This window comes from Excalfactoria chinensis, chromosome 5 (genome assembly GCF_039878825.1).
Source record: "Excalfactoria chinensis isolate bCotChi1 chromosome 5, bCotChi1.hap2, whole genome shotgun sequence".
Classification (NCBI taxonomy): domain Eukaryota; kingdom Metazoa; phylum Chordata; class Aves; order Galliformes; family Phasianidae; genus Excalfactoria; species Excalfactoria chinensis.
In genome coordinates, this window is record NC_092829.1 from 28,200,935 (window position 1) to 28,223,072 (window position 22,138).

The 22,138-nt window shown below is 34.8% G+C and overlaps 2 protein-coding genes across 3 annotated transcripts in view; one reads left to right on the plus strand and one right to left on the minus strand.

Moving 5' to 3' along the window:
- AVEN (apoptosis and caspase activation inhibitor) overlaps positions 1-22,138 on the minus strand; it is a 77,539-nt gene that overhangs the window by 19,938 nt on the left and 35,463 nt on the right. The gene's annotated exons all lie outside the window — the stretch shown is intronic.
- The window catches only part of CHRM5 (cholinergic receptor muscarinic 5), a 48,280-nt gene continuing 41,467 nt past the window's right edge, over positions 15,326-22,138 (plus strand). Inside the window, exons 1-2 of the mRNA XM_072337851.1 lie at positions 15,326-15,398; positions 16,088-16,902. The gene's annotated coding sequence lies outside the window, so the exon portion shown is untranslated. The remainder of the gene's footprint in view (positions 15,399-16,087; positions 16,903-22,138) is intronic.

Consider the following 22,138-nt stretch of genomic DNA (forward strand, 5'->3'; position numbering starts at 1 on the left):
TGAAAACCACTGGAGACAGCATTTTGAGTCCATTAAGAATTGTAGAGTAAGGTGCTCAAAATGGAGGGGTTTTTTTTAGTTCAAGCAATTATTTCTTGCAGACCTTCTGAGGGTTTTTTCTTTTTTTCTTTTTTTGCTTTTATCCTTTTGCTCTTATCAAGTAGGCCTTACGTAGCTCATACAGAATACACAATTTTCATTAACAAATTCACTTTGAAGTATAACACAACACCAATAGTACATGGGATGGAATTAGTTCTACTTTATCTGCAACTAAATGAACTACAGCAATTAAAGAACATTAGATCTCAACATATGTATAGATAAAGCTCCAAATTGCTGATTGACTTCAGCTACATTACTGCAAACATATTCCCGCTACCTCATGGCTATTGAGATTGATACATTAAAAATATTTGCAACTTTTGCAGAAATCTGGCTAGTTGAAACAGAACATTCAAAAGGAACAAAGACAGACTGACCATGTTTTAAGATGAAAAGTTAGGTAGCTTTTCTAGTACAATTTTTAAGGATGTGCCTGGGGAAAGAAGAGACACTTCTCAACAGTTCCTCTCATTCTGGGGTGCCAAGTAGTGGAGAGCTGGGCTTCTTCTCAGGTCTCCAAGGAACTGGAGATTTTACAGAGTTGGAGTGGGATTTAGTGAAACAGATAACTGAATTTCATTTTAAAAGTAAAGACTGTAAAAATAATCAACTACCTCACATAGAAGCATTTTAGATTTCAACCTATGCATTTGTCCACTACACATTTTTCAATGCCAGTATTTAAATCAGATGCACAAAATAAAATGAGAAAAAAGTAGAAGGAACAAGTAGACTTCCTTTAGTGATTTTGCTCCACTTAATCTCGAGTACAGAAGATTACTTGTATTTATACTCTTTTTCTGAAAATACTATCAGAGCCTCATAATACCTCAGAAATAGTATCACAGTATCACAGTATTGTGCGTGTTGGAAGGGACCTTAGAGATCATCAAGTCAAACTCCCAGGATTCAAGCCTTCTGTGTAGTAGCGCGGCACTTCTACCACTTGTGCGACAGGGGGGATTCGAACCCGGGCCTCCGGCGTTGCAAGCAGCACTTCTACCACTGCACCACATTAATTTTAATTTTGCCTTGTAAGTAGGAGGAAGACTTTTTAATTCAATTTAAAGTTTTAATGTGATGGAGTTGCAATTCATAGTAAGATTATATTTTTTCAAAATGTTGCAAATCTTTTCCACAGGAAAATCCCATTTGACATTATTCTAAACAGATTACAGAAGAGAGTTCTAACAACTTTATTTGAGAGCTTTTCCTAATTTCAACTTGAGAGGCTCATCCTTTACCTTTTTAATCTTTGAAAAAAAATTAATAATCCTAGTTCATTTATGCCTGGTGCTTTGGGTGCCTTAATACATATCACTTTCAATTAAGCATAAATAGGGGGAGGGAAATAAATGTGTGTACAGTGAGGAAACGTTCATTCATACTTGTGGCAAACTGTGTTCCTGAAAGTGATTCTTTCTTACAGTTTTATGCTAACACATGAAGAAAGACAGTAGAATGATTCTTCAACAGTAGAATGTCCTTAAACAACATAAAAGCATTCCTTCAACTTGCTTACACCTTCACCTTTTTTAATTAGGTACACTATTTTGAAAACATGCCTTTGTTTATCAACTATGATCCCACCTGCACAATATATTAGAATCACTACAGAAGGACATGCAGAGACACTAGCAATCTGCATGGGATACATTTGTTAGAAGAAAATGGCAAAGATGTTTCCCAGTACTGGGAAAGGTGATGATGACAATTTGCAGTAAGACAATCATTTATTTTCTTTCACTGCAACCAATAAAGAATAGCTACAGATGAAATTAAAGAGGAGGGTACGGGCTGTGTAAGGACAGGTAAGGACAGAATTCTCAAAAGCACAAAATCACAATGTGGTTTGCAACACAGCTCGAGGGCTCTGACACATGGGGAATGCATGCCTTGTGGGTGCAACCCACCACACACAAATGAAAATTCTCAACTAGGAAAGTAATGTCACGTCTAGCCATCTTAAATGGATTCTACTGAACATGGAATTATCTTTTCAAATAAGGAGATAAGTAAGAAACATGAACAAAAAGTTCACATACTGGTGAATAGCACTGCTTTCCTTTGTTCATTTAACTACTACCACAGAAAAGGCATAGAAAAAAAGGAGTGTATGGGGAGGAGGGTGATGACAACATGGATGGAGGAAGTTATATCTTTTCTGGTTGTTGTGGAGGTTTGAAAATAAATGAACACATACACACATTTTAAAGGAAAGAAAAGGATAAAAATGTAAGGATGTACTTTGTCCGTAACTGCAAAAATCATAACAATACGGAAAGAGGTCTTTATGTACATAAGTCAAATACAGTCTACTGACAGAAAAGAAACTGTACTGAAAGTATAACACTATAAAAGATTGAAATTGGAAAGAACAGAATTATCTTTCAACTGTACAAGTGTGGGGAAAAAACTGCGAACTTAAGGTTTTCTTTTACTTTTAAGCTTTCATAATACCCCATGTATTTACTCTCCTCTATAAGGTTTCCTCCATTTACTTATTTGTTTTTAAGCTGAAAGTCTCACCCATGCATAGTGGAACATCCTAGACAACTAAATGAATATGATACATTATGACAAATTATACATAATTAATTTAAAATCTTCTAGGACAGTAATCCATTTAACCCTTCATAAGTGACTGTAGAGAAAAAAAAAGACTATTTTTTATCTTGCCTTCTGTGTAAAGAAGAAGTGTGAAGATGGAAAAAGAAGCTAATATCATGCATGCATGCATGGCAAAGTGCTGGTAACCAAGCAACCAGCAGGAAGCATGTCAGAGGGAAAAAGCATATTTACAATCTTAACAGTCTCATTTATACAGAGCTATAGTTACCAGTTGCATGAAGGGAGGCTCACAAAGCAATCATTTCATTTTTTTCTTTTCCTCCATTTTGCTTTACTGCAGATTGATAATCCAAATAAAAACAGAGAGTAATCTCCTCAAAGCAAGAAGGCTATCTCAATTCCAGATTTTCATCTTGAAAATAAAAGTAGTAATTCTTTATGAATGGACACACAAATACAGATTGCACTCTGAACTTAGTATTTCCTACATATAGTACTTCAGTTTTGTCTTCTAATAAGATTCTGAATAAGTCCTGGATATAAGTTATTCATTTATTTTTGTACCACCAACAAAATACTTGAGTAAATTTAGATTTTATATGAAACATAAACAGTATAATATACAGGTTCAGCAAGATTATTCATGCTGACATGATTATTCACATACATGGCATGCATGCTTACAGAGCTACATTTTTCATCTTTGGTTTTACAAACCAAGTTCTTTGGTTTGTAAGCTGAAGATTTAGTATAAGTTGAAGAAGTTTATTAAATGCCCAAAAGCAGTAATTATAGTTTTTCTGATTAATTTATTTAGCTGTTTTGAATATAAAGTAGCAAACAGGAAGGCTTTCAGATAGATTCTTACTGATGTGTTTCTGAGACCATGGATACAGCAGAAGCAATAACTAACACTCTTTCTTCTAAAGGATTCTCTAGACTTGAAAGAAAAATATCATATTGATTAACCTGAACGACTTATTTGGGGAGCAGAGTAGGGAACAAGGATGTTAAATACATTCTTTATATTTTCATTACTTTGATGTTGCCTCATATTTACTTAAACCCAACAACAGATCATGGTCATGCAGCAAAAGCAGTAGGGAGCCATCTCCTCAATATGCCTCAGATGCCAAACACAGCACCAAACACGCATAGAGAAGGCAGGTAGGTTTGGGAGCTGAAGTAAAGTCTTCACAGGCAAATTTCTGTCACAGACAAACAACATGCTGAAGTGTCCTCCTACACAGCATGTATAATTTCTGATACAAATAATGGCGCTGAATAATCTACAGTTTATCACATACAAAGACACAAATGGCACAAAATACCGCTCCTAATTCCTAATAAGGATCTCTAATTAAAAATATTTATTGCTTAGTAATCAAAACTAAAAAAATACTATAACTACATAGTCATCTAGAATCCCACTATATAATTCAATTTTATTTGATCTCCATGATACTTGTACTCTTTATTATAATCACATGTACAATTCAAATCATTACTGGTTATAAACTCGAAGAAGATTTAATAAGATGACAATATAACCAATCTGATCCTGAAATAAATTTTCAAAAGGCAGAGTATGAAGACAAACAGCAAAGAAGTACAGGTGGTAATTTCTAGGACTACCAGTGGCATCAACCATTTCTTCTTCCAAGTATCAGTGAAATAGAAGCACGTTGTATACAACAATAAGAACAATATAACAATAAGCGGAGACAGAAATAATATTACTAACCACGAGAAATAAGAGCTCTGCTAAACAAGCCTTGCGTGAGAAATGAACTTTACAGATTCCTCAGTTTAGCAGGCGCAGATTGAAATGGAACACAGAAATGGTGATACATATGTTCATATATTTTCTTCTGTTTTCATTTCTACAGCTTATGGTATGTATGTTTCATTCATATAAAATTATTTATTTTATGTAATAATAGCCCAAAATATGTTCTTGTTTAGACTGTTGCAACATCACAGGACTTGAAAAGATCATCTCAAGTTTTTTTCTTCCTAGTAGGTTCACCTATTTCTAAACATTCTCAGAAAATATTTTTTAACATTTTCTTTGCTAAATGCAGAAATTCCAGTGAAACAGTAAATTATTCTGTTCACATTTTACCAGAGTTCCACAGTATTTTGTTAGCAATTCACAAATCATAACAAGAGGCATTTGTGAAGATTTTCCTTCTATTAACCATTTCACATGGTTTACATAATACTGAGTAAGCTCTTTTTAGCAGATCGAATTCAGACTTTCAAATTTCAGTACTTTGTTTTAAGGAAAAAAAAAAAATCCTTTTTCTCCTAATGTTTTCTCTTACCTTCACACCTGCCATGGCTTTCCCACCAAAACGCTACAGATCAGTACTGCAAGAACACCAGAAAGTCAAAATAATGATGCCAAAACTTTCCTGTCCTATGATTTTTCACCACAACTGAGAGAATTACAAAATACATTCATTTGTACAATAAACTAAAACATACCATTTTTCGATACACAGTCTTCCTAAAAGAATATTTTACAATTTTATATATGAATTTTAGAATAGTCCAATCTTCTGTGTTGAATGCCAGAAACTACAAGGAAGATATGTATTATTTAATCATAAATGTTGAGAAAACTCAGAGCCAACCTGAAAAAAAGTTGTATAAATACATAACATACCTACTAACAGTATGTTAGAACAGTATGTTCCAATACAGTTTTCAGTAAATCTAAATTATACAACTTGCAGTATCATCTGAAGCATTTAAAACTTACAGTACACTGAAGCTGCCAAAAACCATGATAAGCAGATGGGCACTACTGCTGCTGAAATGCAACCAGTTACACCAGAAAAGAATTGAGTCTGTCATACTTACAGAAGAAATATTTGTCTATTTTCCAATTATTTAAGTGGGGAGGAAAAAAAAAAAAAAAAAAAAAGTACTGTGATTTTTTAAAATAAGATTTGTTTTTTTAAAAAAAAAACATTGCTATTTCTATTCTATTTAAGAACATAATTAAAGAAAATAAATAAATAAATAAATTTGGGCAACAAAGGCAAAATTCCCAGTAGCAGTCTGCCTGAACCCCCATTCTGTCTACAGCTCTTCTTACTGACTCACACAAAACAAAGCTTGAATAAAATCTTAGTTGGTTTAAAAATAATTAGAAGAAACTGCTTCGAGAAGAATTACAAATCATCAAAAACACTCTAACATTTTCTGAGCTTTTAAGACATTTCTTCTTCACATTCTATTAAGAGCATCACTGTATATCTTTATTCACTGAAGAAGTACCTCTCACATCCACTATAAGGTAACAGTTCTAATACAAGTATAAATACAGATATAAATTGTAACGCTTCAGAAAAAAATGTTTCAAAATCATGATCACAAATCATTACTTCAAAGTCACTGCCAAGTGCACAGAGTTAATTGAGGCTCACCTGAGACAAGCCTTCTATGCTTGATTACTCAAGTATCATTTTTTGAACACCGTTCTCATCGAAGAAGCTGCTTTCTTACTCCAAGAACATCCAATAAAGGACTTCCAAATTGCAATGATGTTTTCTTTCATTCTTGAATTGAGGCTTGAGATAACATTTTTAAAGAGATGTCCTAAGGATTATTTCAAAATTTTACAATAAACATTGAAGTTGTTTCTACCTGCCTTGTGTATATAGCAGACTGAAGTGATTTGGAGCAGATATCTGAAATTACTTTAATCACTATCTTCAACTTTCATTTTTTAAGACAAAATGAAAGATTTTAAAATGCAATTACAGAGCTGTACATCATTATACCAACCAGAAAAAAAAAAAAAAAAAAAAAAAAAAAAAAGTGCTTTATAATGGACTATTTCATACTCAGACATCCTCATTTGGACTAGCTTCAAAGCTGAGATTGTTCACAAAGGTGTTTGTACAGACAGTAGCAGCTCTAAGGCTGTTGGAAGTAAATGTCATTCCTAATTAGTTAAACAAACAGCACTTCTCCTAGGCAGAAAATACTGTCAGCAACAATACAGTTATTTTTGGTGAGTTTTGTCAAAAAAAAAAAAAAAAAAAAAAAAAAAAAAAAAAAAAAGCAGCCAAATTTTGACCATTTAATCTAATCCACAAAGTATTCTCAGTACCTAACTGATTGATAAAGCCTATTTAATTAGTGAGTGAAACAGATACTTTTAAGGCACTGGGAAGGGTGAATCTTACAAATTCAGAGTAACAACAGAGTAAAATAATGCAGGCACCATCGCATACACGTGCCAAATGTGGTTCCCAGCAGAATTTAGAAAATTCAAATGATAACATTTTAACTGCACATTTGTATTAATTTGCAAGTACTGAATTTTAGCATTTGGCTCAAATGCCAAAGTGTGGCATGAAGTGGCAGCCAACAAAACAGGCTTTCCCAAAAGCAATTCTCTGAAGTGTGCTACAGTGAAATGCATTAGGCAATGGCACATGCATTAGAAGGTACATGCAGCAGGAAAAAGAACAGGGAGGAGCAATCCAGTTCAGTGATTATGCAGGCATAGACCCGTATTAGTTCACAAAGGTGAGTGTCTCTGTGCTACAGCTGGTAGCGCTGAGGCTTTCTCTGTGCTTGTGCACAGCCCTATTGCCTTTCACTCAGTTCTCAATGCCCACGCTTCTTTGGTCAGCAAATCTGTCATTTTCCACCTGAGTGCACCTCAAACATGGGTTCACAGAAAGGCACAGCAGCCTTTTGCTGTCAGTATGTAGGATGCTCATGGCTGAAGAACACGTGATGGAAAACAAAAACATTAATCTTGCACTCCCTCCCCTGAGAGACTTCAGTAACTGAACAAAACCACAAAGATTCCTTAAAAATATGCCTTAGATAAAGCACAGAGCATGATATTCAGAATTCAACTGACATATGCATTCACACATTGAGTCACCCAGAAAAGCATATTAAAAAAGTCTAATATTTTCATAATTAATCAGTGAAAAAGAAACGCAAAAGAGTTACACTGAGGTACCATTTAATAGGTAATGAAAAGTAACTGTGTTTTTTCTACCTAGAAGTAGAAAGGAGCACCAGCCAGTAAACATGCATTCCAGAAAGATGCAAGATGTTTTCTTTAATATCAAGGGTCTCCTCTTCCTCTATACAAGTATGCAAAAATGAAAAAGCTCAACTGCCAGGATTCATTAATCAAATAACAAAGCACTGACAGAAAAGAGCTGAGTTATTTACAAAGAACACTCTTTATCCATATAAAACTGCATCATGCAACATGATTAAGAAACATATGAAAGCAGAGCTAATTTCCGTTGTCATTTAGACTTTCCTGAGTTATTGTTAGAACTGTTTCTTAAATAGCTTTGGACTTGTTACCTCTTCTTTTTCTTGCAATGGTTCTAGTATATGTTTATACATATAAATGCGTAACACACATAAGGTTACTTTATAGATTGAACAGTAACACACAAAATTAGAAAAAGAAAGAAAACTCCAACATTTTTTGAATATTTATTTATAAATCCATTGCATAATGAGCTAGATTTGAAACTTTGCCATGGTACTATTCCCTATTTTTTCCTCCCCTAATTATTAAACACAAGTTATATTTTTTAGTTCTTGACTCCACTTAGAAATATCCAAGCATATAAGAAGAGTTTTCAGAAAACCTTGTACATAGTCTGGACACAGGACAAGATGATATATTTTTCCATACAATACAGATCTGGAGGCAGACAAACAGCAGGAAACAAACAGGTTCTTGAAGACTTTTTTTTCCCCTACCTTCCCTGGCAGACTTCACAAAATCATTTCAAGTTCTTCGTGCTGGTGAAACTTGTCAGAATCCCTTAGAAGACAGCTCTAGTCATTTTCAGAATATAAAGATCTTGCTTCCCCAGACAGAGAACAGGGACTAAACAACACCACTATAAATCCATCTGAGACACCTGTTTTTCATGCATGCACTACTACTTGCTAGGTCACGTACTACTACCTGCTGGGTCAGAATGACATATATGGTCCTTAGAGAACATTCTTTACATGATAAAAAATATAAGAAACTAACAATCTTTCAGATAAGGTTGAAATTTAACAAAATTTTGACCTAAGCTCAACTGAAGGACAAACAATACCATTTCAGTGATACAGTTATATACCTAGCAGAAAGTAAACCCATAAAATTTTCAATTAGCAACCAGCCAAGAAATTCCCTTAATCTCAGTAATTTTGCAGCTGTGTAACAATTTTAGAAAAAGAGAACTGTTTTCACAATTACAGAAGACACCAAGTGAGAAGCAAAAGGATCAATATCTCAACTCTTTCTGGAAACAAGCTGTACCTGGACACTTATGGATAACTGCTTTTATATCTATTTGCAAAACAGCCTTTTAAAGAATTGCTGTTTTCTGTAATTCCACTTAATTCTTCCCTTCATAAATACATAATTCTTTCAGTGTCTGTTCTTTAATACATTAAAGATCAAAACAGGTAATTTCTTTGAAAATAATTTTTTAGAGCTTTTGGAACAACTCATTCTAACATCAGGTCCAGTCCATACTCCTGTTACAGAATACAACTGACATTAAATCTCTCATCTTTTCCTGTATTTTTCATCTAACAGAGAGGAGAGGCTTTGCTACAGAGAATTTCTAGCAACTAAGTAACAAGTAACTAAGCAAGTTCAACAGCACCACAAAGTTCCATTATTAATTTCAAAATAAATGAAAAAGCTATTTCTACTTTTCAGTTGTGAAGTATATACATTCTTCCTTCAGTACTGTATATACTTAAATACTTTCTTAAATAGGATGTTTAAAATAAGTTTAAAATACCCAAGGTTTTAACAAGATTTCCTTTAAAAACAAAGCCAAAGAAACTGGCCTTTGAAATGAATAGTTTACACTTAGTACAGACTATTAAAGCCAAATCAAACGGGTATTTCTTTTAAAGCTACAAGTTGCTTTTGAAGCTTTTAAAACATCACTTAACTTAAATGATATAAACATCCAAATGACTGCAATCATTACTACAGTGAAGAAGTTGCATAGATGAACGGAACAAGGGCTCCAAAATGGCAACGTTCACACCATTGCAACTGACTGGGGAATAAACTAGCAAAAAACAACCAGCCACCTCAAGGGTATATATAGCTATGAGGAACCCTCTTGCACCCCCTCTAGACACATCTGCATCCTCTGCTCCCATTTCTTCTCTGAAGCACCCGTATACAAATGCAAGAAGCATAGAGAATAACAGGAAGTATCAGATATCTGTGCTCACAGGGCCATGACCTCATTGCAATCACAGACACATGATGGGACTGGGATGCTGTCATGGATAGCTGTGTACTTTTTAGGAAAGACAGGGCCACAAAGCAAGGTGGTGGAGTTGATCGTTATGTGAGAGAGCAACTGAGATGAATCAAGCTCCACCTGGAGATGAATGACGAACAAAAGGAGAGCTTATGAATGAGAATTACATGGCAGGCTAACACAGGTAACACCACTGTGGGGTGTTTACTACGAGGCTGCCTTGATCAGGAGAAGGAAGTCACCGAAATCTTCTCCAGACTGCTGAAAGTACCTACATGATCAGAGGTACTAGTTCTTGTCTGGGGCTTCAATCACCCTGATATCTTCTGGAAAAGCAATACAGCTAAGCATACAGACTCAGGAGGTTCCTGCAGAGCACTGTTGATAACTTTCTGATACATGCAGCAGAGGAGCTAACATGGAGAGATGTGCTGTTGGACCACATGCTTACAAAAAAAAGACCAGTTGGGGATGTAAAGGTTGGGGGCAGACTTAGCTGCAGCAACCACAATAAAGTACAGTTCAGTATCCTGCATAGTAGAAACAAGGCAATAAGTAGAAATGCAACTCTGGACTGCAGGAGTGCCAGCTGCAGCCACTTCAAGTATCTACTTGGAAATACCCTGTGGGTTAGAGCATTGGAATGTAAAGTTGTCCAAGAGAGCTGGTTAACATTCAAGCACCATTTCCTCCAAGCTATATACTGCTCCATCTCTAAGCGTAAGAAATCAGGCAAAGGTGGCAGGAGACATACACGGATAAGCAAGGAAACTATGCAAAAACTCAAATGGAAGAAGAAAGTCTACAGAATTTGGAAAAAGGTTCTAGTCACTGAGGAAAAACATAGAAAAGCTGTAGTGCATGCAGGGATGCAACAAGAAAGGCTAAGGCTCAGGAATTAAGTCTGCTAAGGGAGGTCAAAGACAACAGGAAGGTCTTATTTAAGTATATCAATAGCAAAAGGAAAAATTGGGAAAATAGAGGCCTGAATGAGGTGATTGCCCTGGTAACAGAGAACACTGAGAAAGCGGAATTACTGAACACCTTTGCTTCAGTCTTTACAGAAGAGAATGTGCCTTGGGAATCCTAGACCATGGAGGTAAGACAGAGTCTGGAGAAAGGAAGACTTTGCCTCAGTCAAGGAGGACCTGGTTAGAGATCATCTCCACAAACTCAATGTGCACAAATCCATGGGCCCTGATGGGATGCATCCATGAGCACCAAGGGAGTTGCCAGAAATGACTGCCGAACCATCCTCTATCTAATCTACGAAAGGACATGAAAAACAGGAGAGATGCCTGAAGGCTGGAGAAAAGACATTGTCACTCCAGTCTTCAAAAAGGGCATGAAGACCTATGAAACTACAGGCCACTCAGCCTCACCTGAAGGTTATCAGGAGTAGTCAACATGGATTCATATAAACAAGGGAAAATCACGTAAGATCCATCTGGTAATGTAATTAATTATGAAAGTAATCAAATGTCAGAATTATTTCTTAGTGAGATATTGAATTATCTTACTAGAGAGGTTATATTTTTCATACATCCCAGAAAAGCACCTTGTTCACACTAAACTTTTAGCTAACAAGAACAGACGGGTCTAGCTGGATACAGTCATGATAGAGCATCATGGTATTGTAGAACACGTTGATTCTTATACCTCTGGCAGATGGGAACCAATAAAAATTAAGTTTTAGACTAAAAAATATTTGCTACTTCTCTTAAAAAAAGAATATTGTTTTGAGAGGGTTTTTGTTTTTTTCATATTTTATGCATGGCATCAGAGATCAAACAATAGCATCTTTGCAGTAACTTTGTTGTGTACACTAAAATCAATTACATAGGCTTACTGTGTGTCATTTTTATGCCAGTGGATTAATTACAAATTCCTGAAAACAGTAGCTTATAATGGAAGCGCTGAGACAAAGTTAAGTACAGCAGCAAATGCTCTGCTGTTATGAAGTTGTTATGGCAACTAGAAGGATCGAGTTGGGCAAGACAGAGCGAACATAAGCAATACTTAATTCTTGATACCACCCCCAAAAAACTCTTCCACAATATGTGTTCACAATATTACCATTCCTACCCTCACAATAAGCAATCCAGCTGCAAAACTTGCCTTAATACAGATGTATGTGTGTTCCAGGTCAGTGTAAAATTTAAGACAAATGAAATGCAAGGTCATATTCCACCTGATGCACACAAACATTAATAGCCTAAAGAAACAGATGGAGTTACAAGATACCTAGACAGCATCTGCTTAGCACATAGTCACCAGATACAAAAACACTGTTATGCAAAAATGTTCACTCCTCAATAGTGGAGTTCACAGTATGAAATGAGACTGTATCATACATGTTCACAAATTATTATCCATTAATAAAAATGTGTTTGAATAGAGGGCCATGTATTTGTTTTTTAAAAAAATCATGTATTCTTGCTGGTTCTGTAATGAGACGAAAGCAGAAAACTTAAGTGATTCTAAAATTTAAATAATGAAAAAAACATGAGGCACTCATTCTAATAATACATTAAGTTTAATTTATAAAACATGTTAACTAAAATCTGCACTTGAATTACCTGTCTCAAAAAATCTAAAACGTTTTACATTTTAATTGCAAGAATTTTCCTAGTGAAACTTCACTGAACCAAGTTTCCAACAAAATGTTGTAGAAATAAAATCAAGTCCTAGAAATTATGTTACAATCCTCATTATTATACATTTCTGTCCAAGTACATATAACAATACTTCCATTATACAAGTGGAGAAATTATTTGCTTCTCTTCTACAAGGATTTCATCTTAAAGTCACCCAATCTCAAATCTAACCTTGATAACCCAAACTTAACTCTTTTAAACAAAGCCCTCAGATGCCTGACGGGGCAAAACTTGTGCTCCATTTTACGAAGAACATACTCTTTTAATGAAAATACAAGTTCTTATTTTCGCTGGGAGCAAGCAGATACTCCTGTTGAACTCAAAATAATTTTAAGATTCAGGTTTCCATGTTTTTAACTTTCACTTAGAAATTACTCTAATATTAATCATCTAATTTGTAACAAAAATTTTAACTTTTGAAGACCATTTTCACTTACATAAACATATATTACTTTTTTTTTGTAAATGTATTCTATCACTGAATGTTTCACAGTTCTACAGGTGAATATAATTAAGTGGAGAAAGAAAAATCCACATCATCCACCAATGAAAGAGAATTAGAGATTTGTAATTAGATAATTACAAAGAAGAATCAACAACAAAGACATTCTCTTTGGAACATAAGTTCTTCAGCAATTTTTGAATTCTGGTAAATACACCTTTTTTCTCTGAAAAGTGACTACTGTAGTTATCAACTTGTGTGGAACAGATAGTAATACAGGTCTATAAACACTGAATGATAACATTCAGCAAAAAAGGTAAGAGCAGGATCTTGATTTACATAGCCTTTTGTCAGGTAAATGATAAGTACACAACATGATACTCAAAAAAGGAAAACGTTTAGAAGTATTCCCTAAGAGCACGCATTCTTTGAATATTTTTCAAATTTATTTGCAGTACTAACATCAGCTGTTCCACGCAGAGTAATTTTCAGAACCATTTCACTGAGTTATGCATTTGCTGATCATTCAGTTTTATTAGAAAAAAGTTTTTCATGATATGTTTAATGACTTCTATGCAGGGGGAAATAAGGACTTTTATACTTGAAGAATCTATCAATATTAATCATATGTGGAAGTCGAGTGCAGATCATAGTGCACAGCTTTATACTGTTTAAAATCTATCATCTTTGACGCTATAAAATCTCAAATCTCCTTGAGATTGCCACTAAATTTCAGCGAGCTTTCACACACATTAAAAACTGAAAACATTTTTTTTGTCAAGTATTATTTCTTTGCTCAATTCTTATGCAACACCTAAAAAGCAATACTCTCAAAACAAATATTATTCACTTTACATTTGATTTTCAGGTGCATTGTTTCAATGCGTTGCTATTCAAAGCTACTTAGTAGTAATTTTGAGGCTTCTGGCTATTCGTGTACATTCATAAGCGTTTCTGCTTAATACCAGTGAAAAACCCAAAGATAACCGAAACAGCTGTCCGTTCAAGAAGTATAGGACTAGTCTTCACTACATAATAACATTCACTTTTTTGTAGTGAGAACTTAATGTAGAAAACTGGATGGCTGTCAACCAAGTGAAGTGATGCACACAGTCCCCTATCATTTCTTATTCCTACCCTGAATGTATGAGAATTGAAGTCTTAACTGACCTTATGTTCGTATACAAAATCCTTCATCACGCCATTCTGTGAGTGCAAGATAACCGAATTCTGTTAGAATTAAGCATGAATTACAGTGCAGATTGTCAGTTACTATACAACCAGTCACAAGAAAAAATACAGGCACTAAGGAGTTTACAGTTATGCATGTTTGAAATTTTTGCCACTTACAACACTCTCCACTGGACATATTACTCATATCCTATATATAAGTAACTCACATACAACTTATTCCTGTTGTAACTCGACCAAAGAAAAAAGATTTTCAGAGTACCAAGCTGAAAACACAATTTTTCTTTTTTGTGCCACATTCAACATTGAAAATTTTAGGAGTTTGAATTCTTAACACTAAACATCTCCTTGGCCTTAGACTCAGGCCTTATACCTAGCTACCAGAATCATTGCCACCTCCTAAACTTCTCAATAGGCTGCTTTTATCCAATTTAACCTCATCTCCAGGCGATTCAATTCCTTCTAAGAGGAGAAAAAATAAAATAAAATAGAGGTTTCATACATCAAGAATGTACGTCCACAGGTGTGTCTATAAGAAAAGCTCAATTACTTTACACTTCAAGACTACTGTAAAGTAGTAAAATTGTAAAATTGTCCTGTAAAGGACAATTACACAGTAGACACTTGAGTACTCTGCACTGGAATTTACAAAAAGGAGACAATTTGAGGGCAATGACTACATATTCCAATTATCTGGAAGAGTTTCATAACAATCAGTACCTTCCTCAAATATCCTAATAAATTTTGGACGCATTCAGCTCTAGTTAGGCTGTCAACTCCAGATTTGCGCCATATGCTTAATCATGAGATGGAAAGCGTTAATATTATTTCAGAGTATGAGTATGCCTCATTCCTTGCTTTCAGCATGGACTTTACATCATGTACGCATTGTATCCTTGGCAACTTAACTGCTGATCAAAAGGGACAAGATTGACAACTTAGATTTAAAGTTACAGCCATCATGTGCTACTAGGCTTGGACTTTGTCAGGAGTGAGATTATCAAACCAAAAAAAAACCCTACCCTATATCCAGACATTCTGCACTGCTTCATTACAAGGAAGATGAAGATAATTTGGAGAAGTTCCAAATGTTGTATTACTTCCCTACAGTCAGTATATGTTGCCCCAGACGCCGGTAAGGTAAATAAGATTTTACCCATACTCCTAGGACAGATGTATAAAGGGCTTACACTATGATAAAGTGAGTTTTTCAAAATATGTATAATTTCCTATATATTAGTCTCAAGAAAGGGGTTAATTAAATCAGACAATTAATTAACATTAAATCAGACAATTTAAATTTCTAATCTAAATGCAAGTGGTTTTGTAAGACAAAAGGCCGCTGTTTAACACAAAACGTGCAATGAATTTGAACATCTTTTTCACAAGTGCAGTCCTTCCAAAAACTCCCTTAAAGAATTAAGGTTTCAGGAACAAGGAGATGACAATAAAACTCCGGGGAATGTGCAGGTTTAATCCATACTGTAAGTTATAAATGAAAAATCACAGAACTATAACCAGGTTCCCCAACTACATGAAGCAAAGTACAAATCACATTTTCAAAACAAACAAACAAAAAAACCTTTATAAAAAATAAGCTCCATAAAAGCTAGCTACTAATCAACCTTAACTTGAATGTAGTTTTTACCCTCATGTATGATATCTAACATACCAAAAAATTTCTAGTCCATTTTACCTGATTAGACTCCCCCAAAAAATCTACATTTTTTTTTCCTAGATTAATTTCTTGATGAAAAGCTGTACAAACGTTGAGTACCTATCAAATTTAGTATTATTATCTGCTTTTTTTTTCTTTTTTCCTCTTGTAGACACTGCTGTCCATCAGAAGAAATAATTAATGGGTTTATTATGCATGAAAGCATCATCCTGTCAATTTTCACTGACTGATTTGAATAGCTCATATCTTGCTACTCATTGATGCCATGCGTGCTCACTGTCCTGAGAGATGACAAAACACTACACCCTTCGGGATTTTCTCCCTCTGTTCTAAAGCAGCATTTCACATCTGTGTCTGACAGAAGCATAAGGAGCTGAGAGAGGCAGACCTTCATCATCCTTCACAGAATAACACTGCATGGGTTAAAAGTTAAGACGAAGTCTACTGATCCTACGTTTTGCCTACAAAAATATAAAACGTGGAGGCTACCGAAGCATGCATTCCAACTTTTCAGTGTTGGAATCATCGACAGGAAACAGATGGAATTTACTGGATGCTAAATCTTTAAATGAATCTTTAAATGAATTTTTAATGGGTACTGAACACTCGAGTTAGCTGAAGTCAGTGCATTTGCCTCTTTTTTTCCTTTTGTCTGAGGGGGGGAGACAAAAAAGAAGATTTTAAAGCTGCAAAGTTCACAGGTTATTTTCTGTTGCCTGATTAAGGCAGAATAAATAGAAAATGCTGAGCATGGAAGATATCAAATATTGGAGATACCTGGAAATAAATTGGAAATGACCAACACCACAAGATGAAGCAGCAGTGAACAAGACGCTGTGGAAAAAGAAATCACAAAACGAGAGTGCATAATGCATTTCAAATTGAAGAAAGCTTCCTATCTGCTGAGTGAGCCTCAGTATATTCTGACAGAGCATAGATAAAGCTTCAGTCAACTGTATCTCCTAGGTAAGTTTCATTTCAAATGCTGCTTAAATTGTTGATTACATGAATATATACTTCAATGTAAGTGCAATAACTCACTGGATTTAAATTTCTTTAGACTGATACTGAAGTTCAAATCCTTTCATGACAAATACTCCATGCTCTTAGATTTCCTGTGCTGCTCAAATAACAGTTGTCTTTTACTATAATGGTTATTTAAAGGAAGAATATTAAATGCATTTTCTCCTGATTTGTACTGGAGTGAAACAGTTTCTAAGATTCAAATCCTTTGAAATATTACTACATATGTACATGGCTGTTTGAGAAAAAAATAATAATAAAATGAAACATTTCTGTTAATATTAGCTAAAAGCATTTACTGTACTTCATTATCTATTTAATCTGGCAAAGTAAACAGCATTTTACATCACAGCACTAATATGTTAAAGGTTATCTTTTATTGTAGGAAAATAAATCACCATTTGTATTAAATAAAGCTACTAGTATTGATTAATGTTGATTTATAGACACAGCACAATAAGGAAGCAGCACCACAGTAATACATTTCAAGGCAGTGTGTACATAGTTTCAGTATGAAGACTGGACACCAGTGCCACAGTAAAACTACAAAAAGAAAGGTTCAGGTCACTTCACTTCATTTGGAACACCCACTACATAATCCACATGGACAATAATTGTATGTGGAAAAAACCTGCAAAACAGTTTAGGGTGAGATACTAACACGTAGCAGAGCTTGAAAAATAAATACAGCATCTGTTAGTCAAAAGGCTACATTTAATAGTCATGGAGAAAGATGTGTGTGCTCACAGGCACAAAAAAAGCTCACCCTCTAGAACTGAAAAAGCATAAATAGCTTTGTACTGTTCAACGCACAACTTTACCATCACACTGGTCGATTCTGTATTTATCAGCTTTAAAAACCTACATCTTCGTTCATACTATCTTTTACTGGCTTCATGCCTTTTTCTTTACTAAGATGCAACATTCCTATTTCCAGCATTATTTAAAATGCCTCTCCTCTACTTCTCTCTACACAACTTCCTTCTATGCTATTTAGCATGTCTTTACTTAATACTTTACTTTACCCATCAACCCTTTTCCTGTTTTTTTCTCTTCTTACATTTTTCTAACTTATTAAAATAGTCTCTGCCTTGCCTGTGGCTTACTAGAAGACAGACTAATTCACCATTCACTGCCAACTCTTTTGAACCCTCCAGTAATGCACAAATAAATTTTACCAAGTGCTGTGGCATATAAGTGTGCATGCCATGATAGAGCACCTCGAGACTGAAAACCAGAACTTGATGCTATGCAGAACTTTCTCTCAATTCATAAGCCAACAGTGTTCTCTCAAAATGCTGATGTTCCTACCAGGAAAGGTAAACTAAAGAGCCTTTGCAGCAGATGGGTCATCTCGTGTATTACTTTAGAATATTTCATACATCTCAAATTCCTTCTCCAAGATCCCACGACTGCCATGATAGGGAAGAGGGGGAAAGAAAAAGCTTCATATCCTCTAAACATTCAAGCCCACATCTTTTAACTACAAGCAGAGAAGTTCCCACTATTGGAAACACTTTTCCATTTTACTGTTGACAACTCCAACACCTCTGGGTGTCTCCAGTTTCAGCCCTTTTCTAAGTACTGTTAACTGCTCCTTCCAAAACAGCCAAATAAAATTCTAACATCTCCAAAACCATTTTCTTTTTTCTTTTTTTTTTTCCTGCTGTGCCTCCCTTCACATGCTAAAACAATTCAGCAAGAGTTCTCCCTGCCTCCTCACTGCGCCTATACAACAAGCCTCTAACCTAAGATACAATGAAAAAGAAACAATAGCTAAAAAGTAGGTTATTTACAGTGCATAACAGAGCAATATCAGCTTTGGGTTTCAATTACATCAATTCAGGACTTCCAGAGCTCAAGCTGACAAACCTTATAACACTTATAACAAGCAGCCAATACAATATAGTTTTTAATCGGTTGATTTCAGAAGACAGCTTTGTGTCTACTGAACCTGGTTCAGAGTTGGCAGTAAAAGAGAGCAATAACATAACTCATTATTTGATTCTCCAGTTACTGCTTTCATAGAGGAAATGCTGGATGCTGCACATGGCTTTTAGCCCCCTCTTTTGCAAAAGGTATTCTTTATCATGTTTACTAACAGCTAGACAACGTGCTTATTTAAGAAAAAATAGGTTATTATTCAATAAAGCTCTCAAAAAGCTTATTCAAAATGTAGTGTTTTAGAAACCTCTGAACAGTTGCAGCTGAGGTTTCTTAAGGTCTCTGATATGAAAACGTGAGAAAGATTTTCAAAGAGCAAATGGAAAGCTTTAGAAGTCTGTATAAAACTGTGTAATATTTCTAAAAGAAAAGGGCATTAAAGATCTCCAATTCTTTTCAGATGCACTTAATAATTTCTAATTTATGAAAAATGCTGTATTCATTTTCAGCATATCATTCCTCTCACGCAGCTTCAAAAATACAAGAATCCAAATGTATTACCTGAGCATAAACGTTCATTGCCAAGTTCCAAATCCTAAGCTGCCATGCAACCAGAAAGTATATATTTTTTTCCAAAATATAATATAGTGTAACTGTATCAAAGTACCTAATCTGAAAGCACTGATTTAATATTTTCCATTTTCACTGCAATCACTTGTTAGGATCACTAGACATCTGATAGCAAAATCTTTTCTTCTCATCTATGTGTAACGATTAAACCATGCCAAAAAATAACTACAGTCAATTGCCTATATAGTGCACTTCTCAGCAAAACAGCACATGTGACAGATACACATTAGACCCTCATCCCAACTAGTTCAATAGGAATAATGAAGTGATGTTGCAAGGTTTAATGAGACTCAGAAAACTTATGAGAATGATACACAAACCAAAAGTTCAAACTGCTCCTTGTTGATTTAAAAGAATTCAGCGAGTAGCAGCACAGGCTTGGAGGCAGATTATGTTTTCCAGAAAGTCTTTAAGAGAACCATGCAAAAGCCTGAGAAAACATATTGCATGGAGCTGCAAATTGCTTAGTTTGCTTGGGTAAATAAAAGGAAATAAGAGGAGATATACAAGTGATCCCCCTTCATGTGGCATTTAATAACAGTTTAGAAAACTACAATTTGTGAATTCTACTCATATCAATGCAACCAGTTTTACTAAATGAAACTACATTGACAAAAAAGTTTACGTGAAAATCCTAAACAGCCAAAACCTTTCAAGATAATTTTGATTTAGACCAAAAATCACCTGTTTTAAAGACACTAAAAAAAAAAAAAAAAAAAAAAAAAAAAAAAAAAAATCTTTCTATCTTGGGAAAGTAAGCATCAGGAAAAAATGAACCAATAGCCTATTGTCAGAATACAATAAGAACCTCCTATGATCAGTACATGCCCCAGAACAGTTACTGTTATTATCATCTACTTCAACAATTCGTAAGGCCTTTCCATGGTTAAATCTAAATCTACAAATCTATACACATTTACGTTAAGCGTCTGTTTTTATTGAAAAATGGTGTTAATTCAAATTTCTTTTGTTCTCATATCATTAAAAGAATTTTTTTAAACCTATTTCAGGATTCACTGTTACCACTGAATATCAAATTTCTATTTCTTTTTCTATTGCTTCAGCTTCTAATTGTTTCTTTTGAATCAGAAATCTTTCAATATCTTGACTGTTCCTTTCACTTAAATATATTTATTGTCGCATTTCAGTCTTTTCATGAGGAGTACGTAACTGTCCTTACATTAACTTTACTAATCCAAGAGATTTTTTCAACCCTAGAAAAACTGTATTAAGTGAGTATTTTAGTACTGCCAGCACTTTAAACATTTGAAAATGTGCCTTGGATAGTCTCATCAAAACCATACATGTGAGCAAAAAGAATCCAAACAATTACCGACATAAGAAACTGAGCTATCTTGTTTTATCACAGCACCTTACTAGAAATTTGTGCTGGATTGTTAAAGAGTACACAAAACTTTCTAAACTCACTCCTTTAAGACCTGCTCAGTGAGATTCCTATTTTGCATTTTTTCTACCTAAAAAAGAAGTCACTGGCTAAGCCCCCTGTTTAAATGGGTGTGGTATATTGGAAAACTTTGATGCTGCGTCTGAATGTACTTTTCTTATTGTTTATCACTTACTAATATGCTCATTAGTGATTTTCTCAATAATGTTTTGACAGTGAATGGAAACTATGAATTATAGTAGGACTCCCACTAAATCCTTCAGGTCTCCAACAGAAATGCTGCCATTCATTATTCCCACTTGTGATTTTCAAGATCAGTGAACTCTCATTCTTAATCCATATAAATTCTTACCAATTATTACATCAGCTTGCCCTGAAATAAAGAGCAAAATGTCTACAGTAATTACACAGTGTATTTGTCAATCAAACCTGTAATTAGCCAAAAGAATTCAACCAGGTGTAAAGAGACATCTTCCACAAAGTAAAACTAACCAATACTAGTTATATTTCTACCTTTTTGTTGCAGAATAAACACACAGTCTATTTTGCAGAGTGAGGTCAGGCTACAACAATTTATAGTCACAAGGGAGGACACTCAGAGAAAAGATGTTCAGCCCTCTATTGATATGAACTGGGACTTAACAGAAGTAAGAGGGCTTATATACCTTCACAGCCAATACAAAAAGCTTTGTAAAGAGGCCTGTTAGGTTAAAAAATATCTGCCCAGGAAAACTTTACTCCAGCAGATGCAAACACGTGCTCTTAGTAGCTCTGAACCTGCAGCAGCTCCTTCTGGACATTTTGTGATAATACTGTGTCTCTGATCAACTTAGTTCTATTAAGGCCTGTTTCCGAGCTCTGAATTTTAACTAGATTCTGTATCATTTTTTCCATTCTTCTTCATTTCGCCACCTCCCAGGACTGATGTCAAGCACATGGGCCTACATTAACCTTACTCGTCCCATGTGATAGTATTTTTTCAGTAAGCTTCACATGGAATTCAACTTGCTTCTCCCCTAATAAAAACTTATATGTTAAACAATGGTGAAGTAAACATGCTTGCAAAACACAACTGAAAATAGGAAAAATAACAGGAAGTAATCACCCAACATTTGTTTTTGTTGTTAGTTTTTGTTTTGTTTTTACAAACAGCATCTCAAACTGTAAGCATTAATTTCTCAGTTTAGCAGATGACAAACAGGGAAGGAAGAAGCACACTGCACAACAAAGGTCATGCAAGAGTAAAGCAGAGGTTCTATA